Genomic DNA, 6,734 nt, shown 5'->3' with positions numbered 1-6,734 from the left:
TCCCCCTCCCCCTCCTCCTCTTCCTCCTCCTTTTCCTTGCAGTCAACATGATTATCTTCAGTCCTGATTTCTTGCACACAATGTGTCTTACTTGTATTTCTGTTGTAAAACAAAATCACACTTTGAGAAACCGACACTCTAAATTTGATCCTCCATTCTAGTGGAAGGATCTCTGGTCTCTATGGGACAAACATGGACATAGCAGGCATTTCTCTTCTCTTAGGTCTTTTACCATCCTTCCCAGAAAAGATTACTCTAAAGCACAACTGGAGCCTTTGAATTCCCACAGCTCCAAAGAGACTCCTTACCTAGTGTGATGCTTAATGTCACTTGTCAATTTGATGGGATCTATAATCTCATAGATTATAGGCCCCTGGCCTTGATAAGGTTAAATGAATTGTGAAGACCCACCCACTATGAGGACACCACTCCGAAGGCTGGGGACCTACCCACTATGGGTGGTACCACTCCCTAGGCTGGGGTCCTAAATTCTATAAAAAGGAGAAAGTGAACTGAGTATATTCACCACTCTCTGCTTCTTGCCAGAGGATGTGATATGATCAGCCACTTCCATTGAACCCTTGCTGTCTTGACTTCTCCCAAGTGGAGAACTATACACTTGAACTGTGAGCCAAAAATGAACACTTTCTCTCTTAAGTGGTTTGTTAGGGTATTTTATCACAGCAACAGCAAAAGTAACCAAGACGCCTAGTATTGCTTTCTAAGGCTTGCTTTAAAATACTGTCTGGAAATCTTACTCATGCATCCATGTTCCTCTCACTCATCAGCACATTGAGTCAAGCTTTGAAAAGCAAAGCTGCGCTCTTTCTCTTCCTGCTGCAGGATGTGTTGTCACTGTGGTGCTCTGTATTTCTTCCCACAGTCTGTGGGCAAAGCCATCAACATCTTTTAAGCAAAACTGCATATACTTTTGACTATTGTAGCTCAGGCCAGCTCCTTATCTTCTCTAGGCTGGGTGGTTGCCATTTCTCTCCCCTCTGTCTTATTGGAGAGAATGTATCCACCTCACCCTCTGTCTTATTGGAGAGAATGTATACACCTCACCCTAAGTCTTATTGGAGAGAATGTATCCACCTCACCCTCTGTCTTATTGGAGAGAATGTATCCACCTCACCCTCTGTCTTCTTCGAGGGAATGTATCCATGTTTTCAAGTAGAACTAGGTCAAGTGTCTTAGGTTTTTTTGTTGTTGTTGCTGTTTCTTTTAATTCAACCAATTTTCATGTTTCAAGATGGAAAAGAAAAGCTGTATTTTTAGAAAGTGAAACCATTAACTGGTCGGGTTAGGAGAAAAGCTGTATTTTTGGAAAGTGAAACCATTAACTGGTCGGGTTAGGAGCATACAATTACCAATAGCTGAATATGCCTGTGTGAGCAGAAGAGCAGCTGTCATTCATGATTTATTCAAATACTTCCGTTGCTCTTCCCCGCTCACTTACAGGAGACAAGATGCTCCTGTGAGATTGAGAGGCATCTTACACACAAAGTGATTGACTTTCCTACCCCTTCTGTATTGGATTCTTTGTTTGTATACAGGACCACCTCTTATTGTTATTATCTTATTATCTGTCTTATTATCATGAATGAAATGCCCTCAAAGTTGCATTGTGAACAGAAGAAGCAAGACAGAGTGGCTTTGGTAAGCCCTCACACTCCCTGACGGAGTGGTGGTTAAATCTGGCTCCACTGGAGTTACCAAATGGTGAAAATCCATAATCAATCAAGAAGCGAGTTTCTAGGAGATGGTATATTGATAGAGAGATGTGGATGGGGTGACTCCCAGCACCAAGATCACCCAGGGACTCAGTGGACCCTTGGTGGTGATGCTTTGAGACCACCCCGGGGGTAGAGTGTCAATTGGAACTCTAGCCTGGTGTTCCTGACTCATCTGAAGGCAGGGCTGGGAGTCTGCATTTTAAGCCTTCTGATGCCTGTGACTGACACTCTCATTTGGTTTCTTAGCTTCAGTTCTCACATCCCTAAAAGGAGGGTAATAGCTTCTATTTCACAGGGTTGTTGGCAGGAACTGAGAGAACCTGTGGGCAAGGGCCATGGGAACAGTGAAGTGAGGCAGACGAAGGCTTGCTGGATTCGTGGGTTTGGCTCTCAGCTTCCTTCTGGAGTTTCTGCTCTCCACCCTCGGCTGAGGTCAACCTGCCTTGGTTAGACAGATGCTGAAAATTATTTTATTCCTCATTTCCAGATAAGATTCTGAGGACTCAGATCTCCATCTTTACCTCCTCTTATTAGAGTGCTAGCCCCAGCTCCTCCTCCCTCCCTTTTGTCTTTCTTTTCTTCCCCCCTCCCCCCTCTCCCTCCCTCTCTCTCTCTCCCTCCCCCTCTTTCCCCCCTCCCATGGGTATGCTGAGTTCCATCGTTCTAGGTGTTTGGGAAACAATGGAAACTTTTTCCTATCGTTTGTCTTTGACCCAGATAGGGAAGGTGTTGTGGTTAGGTTGGGAGAGAGGTTGTCAGTCAAATTTCAGCCACACTCTGCATAGCTCTCAAGGTATCTCTGGGCACACACTTCTTCAGTTTGGTCTGATTGCTTCCTAAAACCAAGGAGAGAATTGCCTCTCCAAAGCTCTCAACTGTCCAGCCTTCCAGAACTCTCCAGAACCATTCAGAGCCCTTCTAATTCAGCAAGTCACAGAGGCAAGGTTTTCCTGAGTCAGAATGCATAGTTCCTTCCTATGTTGGCTTCTATATGCCCCCAGCCTGAAGCCAGCTAGACTCCTCCTGTACATGATCCATAACGGACTGCAGAGTTGAGAAACTCGGGAGTCACCCCACCAGGTTCCAGAGAACCTGGTTACCTGCAATTATTGTGACTTACTGGAGTCCTGGACTATTTTAGGACAACAAGACCATGAATTAAAGGTAGATACCTGTGACAGAAGATAAGCATAGTGCTCTCTCTGTCTCAAATGGCATGGGACATGCTTCTGACAATACTGATGGATGATAAGTCTATGGGAATAGACCCAGTCCACAGCCAAGCTGCATGCTGCTTAGACAAGAGAACACAGGTGTAGAGAAAGTACTGAAAGTAAGCCTGGAGGGAACTGCGACACAGACACTTGAGTCAAATAACTTGCCTAGGGTCATCCAGTGGGTTAGCAGCACAGCACATTCCATGGGGGTGGGGGTGGGGGAGTCCAGCCTAAGCATCTGTCAGCCCTGGGTCCCTCTGCCTCCCCCAGCCCTGTGATGTGTCCTTGGCATAGACACAGGCCCCTGAATGAGGGAGTTACTGGAACAACAGCCTGACTCTGGCTGTAATAGTCACTTCTCTGAATGAATTACGCTCCTAGGCAGACACCAGATAGAAACCATTTCTCAAGAGAGGGTGAGGGAGACAGCTCTCCAAGGCTCTCCATTACCTGTGAAAGGAAGATGCAGCTCCTTCTACTGCCTTCCATACTTAGCCCCACTGCCAGTCACTCTCCACCCAGTCTTTAGCTTCCTTGGACGAACCACATAGCCCCACAACATAAGGCTCTCGCCTTGAAATATGGCCTTTTCTCTATTTGTGGTCTTCAGATCTCAGCTCAAAAGGCAATTCTTCAAAAGTGCTTCCTTTATACTATTTAAAGTAAGAGACAAAGTACCCTGATGTCCAGAGATAATCCTGCTGCACCTCCAAAGCCTGATCATGGCTCCTCACACAGAATGTGCTATGTGTTCCACAGAGGAAGCAGAGAACCTTCAGCCTAGAGCTCTAAATAGCGCTTGGGTTTTATAACTTGTCAATCATCCCAAGGAATGGACTCAGGAGTCTGGCTGGGATTTCCCTGTGTGTATCCCAGCAAAGCATCTACTGTTCTAGTGCTGAGGTTAGTCTTCTCACCAGTCGTCATCCTCCTCCTCCTCCTCCTCCTCTTTTTCCTCCTCCTCCTCCTCCTCTTCCTCCTCCTCTTCTTCCTCTTTTTCCTCTTCTTCCTCCTCCTCCTCTTTTTCCTCCTCTTCCTCCTCTTCCTCCTCCTCTTCCTCTTTTTCCTCTTCTTCCTCCTCCTCCTCTTCTTCCTCCTCCTCCTCCTCTTCCTCCTCCTCCTAACAGCACAGACACCAGGCTGCTTAGGTCATGGCTCTTACATCATCCCTATCATCTTCCTTCCCACACCGTTTACCTTTGGTGATTCCTCCAGTGTCTCCCCTCAAAGGCCATTCCACAGCTTCGTCCGAGTTCTGCCCAGCTGCTATATTTCAGATCTCAGCTTCTTGCTTGCAACAGGGCAGACAATCCCTACCTTAAGAGTCCTTCTAATACAGTTATCATGGGTAGAATCAGTAAAGGGGCCAGATTGTTAAGTAGATTTTTATTTATATATGTTGTGTACAAGCACATGCATGTGTGTGCGCGTGGTGTGAGCACGCTGTGGCATGTGTGTGGAGATCAGAGGACATCTTTCCAAAGTCAGTTCCCTCCTTCCACTGTGAAGAGCCTAGGCATTCAACTCAGGTCATCTGGCTTAGTGGCAAGCACCTTTCCCACAGAGATATCTTGCTGACCTAGAAATAAAATTCCTAGCATTGGCATTTTTCACTAAAAAATCAGAGCGGGGAGGAGGGGTTGTGGCTGGAGGCTTGTGCAGCGTCCACCCCAGAAGGCACCACCCCACTAACCTCCAAGTCTCTAGAAGAAGGCCTTTGTTATTCAGAGGAGGCATGAATTAAAACAGCCAAGCAATACCATGTGAGCAGCTTTCAGTTGTCCTAAGTGTTGCCCCTTTAAGGAAAAGGAAACAGAACATAGCAGAACCTCTACATGAGTCCAGCACTCCTCAGCGGCACCCTTGGGGACAAGTGCTGCTGCCAGGCTTGCTGCTTGGATCTGAAACAAAGTCTCACTGGCAACAAGACAGACTCTGTGCCTCCTAATTTCCCCCTGCATGAAGCTTGCCTCTGCAGTATGACACGCCTTTCCAGGTCCAGTTGGGACCCTCCAAGTCTTCCAAAGTGCTTGCTTTTCTTAGAGTTTTAAAGAAGTTGGTATACAGTTGAGCCTGGTATCATGGGCCTGTAATCACAGCTACTGGAGGCTGAGGCAGAGAGAGTGCAAATTCAAAGTCTAAGGAGTTTAAGATCAGCCAGGGTAACTTTGGTGAGACCTTGTATCAAAACAAAAATCGAAAAGGCTGGAGGTGCATCTCAGTGATAGAAGACTTACAGAGCATGCGTAAAACTCCAGGTTCACTCCCCAGGACTCGGAAGAATAATAACAGTAAACAGGATGTAAAGCAGGAGTTTGCTAGTGTTAGCCTCTACCCAAGACCTACAAGTCCCCGCCAGTGTTACAGTCTTTATCTTCCATGTCACCAACCTGCTGTTTTTTATCATGAATGTTACAGATACCTTGTCATAGGTCATCGTCATCATCGTCATCGTCGTTTTATACACTATTGTTTCCCTTACACAACTCTACCTCAAGGCTGGGAAATAGTAAATCTTGCTGTATGCTTTTAGCACTCAGGATAGTGAGTGGTAACTAAAGACTGGATGGATGGATGGATGGATGGATGGATGGATGGATGGATGGATGGATAAAGGGAAAGATGGATGGATGGATGGATGGATGGATGGATGGATGGATGGATGGATGGACAGACAGATGGACAGACAGATGGATGGACAGATGGATGGACAGATGGATGGATGGATGGATGGATGGATGGATGGATAGATGGATGGACAGATGGATGGACGGACAGATGGATGGACAGATGGATGGATGGATAGATAGTGGGGTGGATGGTGGATAGATAGATGGATAGATGGATAGAGAGACAGATGGAGAGACGGATAGGTGAGTGAAGGATGGGGTGATGAAGGCTTACATGAATGAATGGATGAGGTTTTCCTGGCCTTCTCAGCATAAGATGACAAATGAAACCGTTTGCTGTTCTCATGGAAGGCAGGTCAGGAACAGCCACCCTGAAGAGCTCCTTATGAATGATGCTGTCACCCCTGTCTTGATCATTGAGAAAGGATTTCCAGCCTTTGGCAGAGACCCACATTCTGTTACCTGCACAGTTCATGTCAATGGGAAGCCAGCTCCTAGAATGGCCCCATGAACTGTAGTTCCTCTCTTGTGGTCACCCCGGAGTTTTGGATGCCCATCTGCCTAGTTACTCTTTTGTTTCCAGATTTTTGAAAGTGCCACCATTTCTGGGAGTGACTTCATAGTACCTTGAGCCCATGGGTACCTCTTAAGCCCAGCTTGGACTCAGTTTGTACTACCATGGGAGCAAGGGCTAGCCAACACAGAGTCCACAGCGGTGCCCTCTGGGGACAGCAGATAAACAAGCAGCCATAAACTGAAGTTGCAGGTGAATTAAGGAGGCCGTGGAGCGTTGAAGCCCCTCCCTGGCAGCAGCCCCATGTACCCTGCCTCACTAATTAAGCACTCCCCACACAGCCATGATGAAGTTGCTGGAATGACAGAATTCACTTTTTTTTTTTTTTTGGTCCTCTTTAATGTTGTCCCTGCAGACATTTTGATACAAAAACTTAAAATCAAAGATGATACGCCACTTCAGATCTTTTTGGAAAGAGGAAAAGTTTTAAGTGAAAACGCCCGCCCAGTGTAAGTACATAAAGCTACAGGGATTTCGTATTCTTTCCATTCGGGGATAAATTCCATTACCCGTCATTTAAGGTTAGACATCTAAAGCCATCTTATTTCAGAAAATGAAAACTTAAATTTACTGTTTG

The sequence above is a fragment of the Grammomys surdaster genome, unplaced genomic scaffold (genome assembly GCF_004785775.1).
Source record: "Grammomys surdaster isolate TR1022 unplaced genomic scaffold, NIH_TR_1.0 172, whole genome shotgun sequence".
Lineage (NCBI taxonomy): Eukaryota > Metazoa > Chordata > Mammalia > Rodentia > Muridae > Grammomys > Grammomys surdaster.
Note: the sequence above shows the minus strand (reverse complement) of the source record.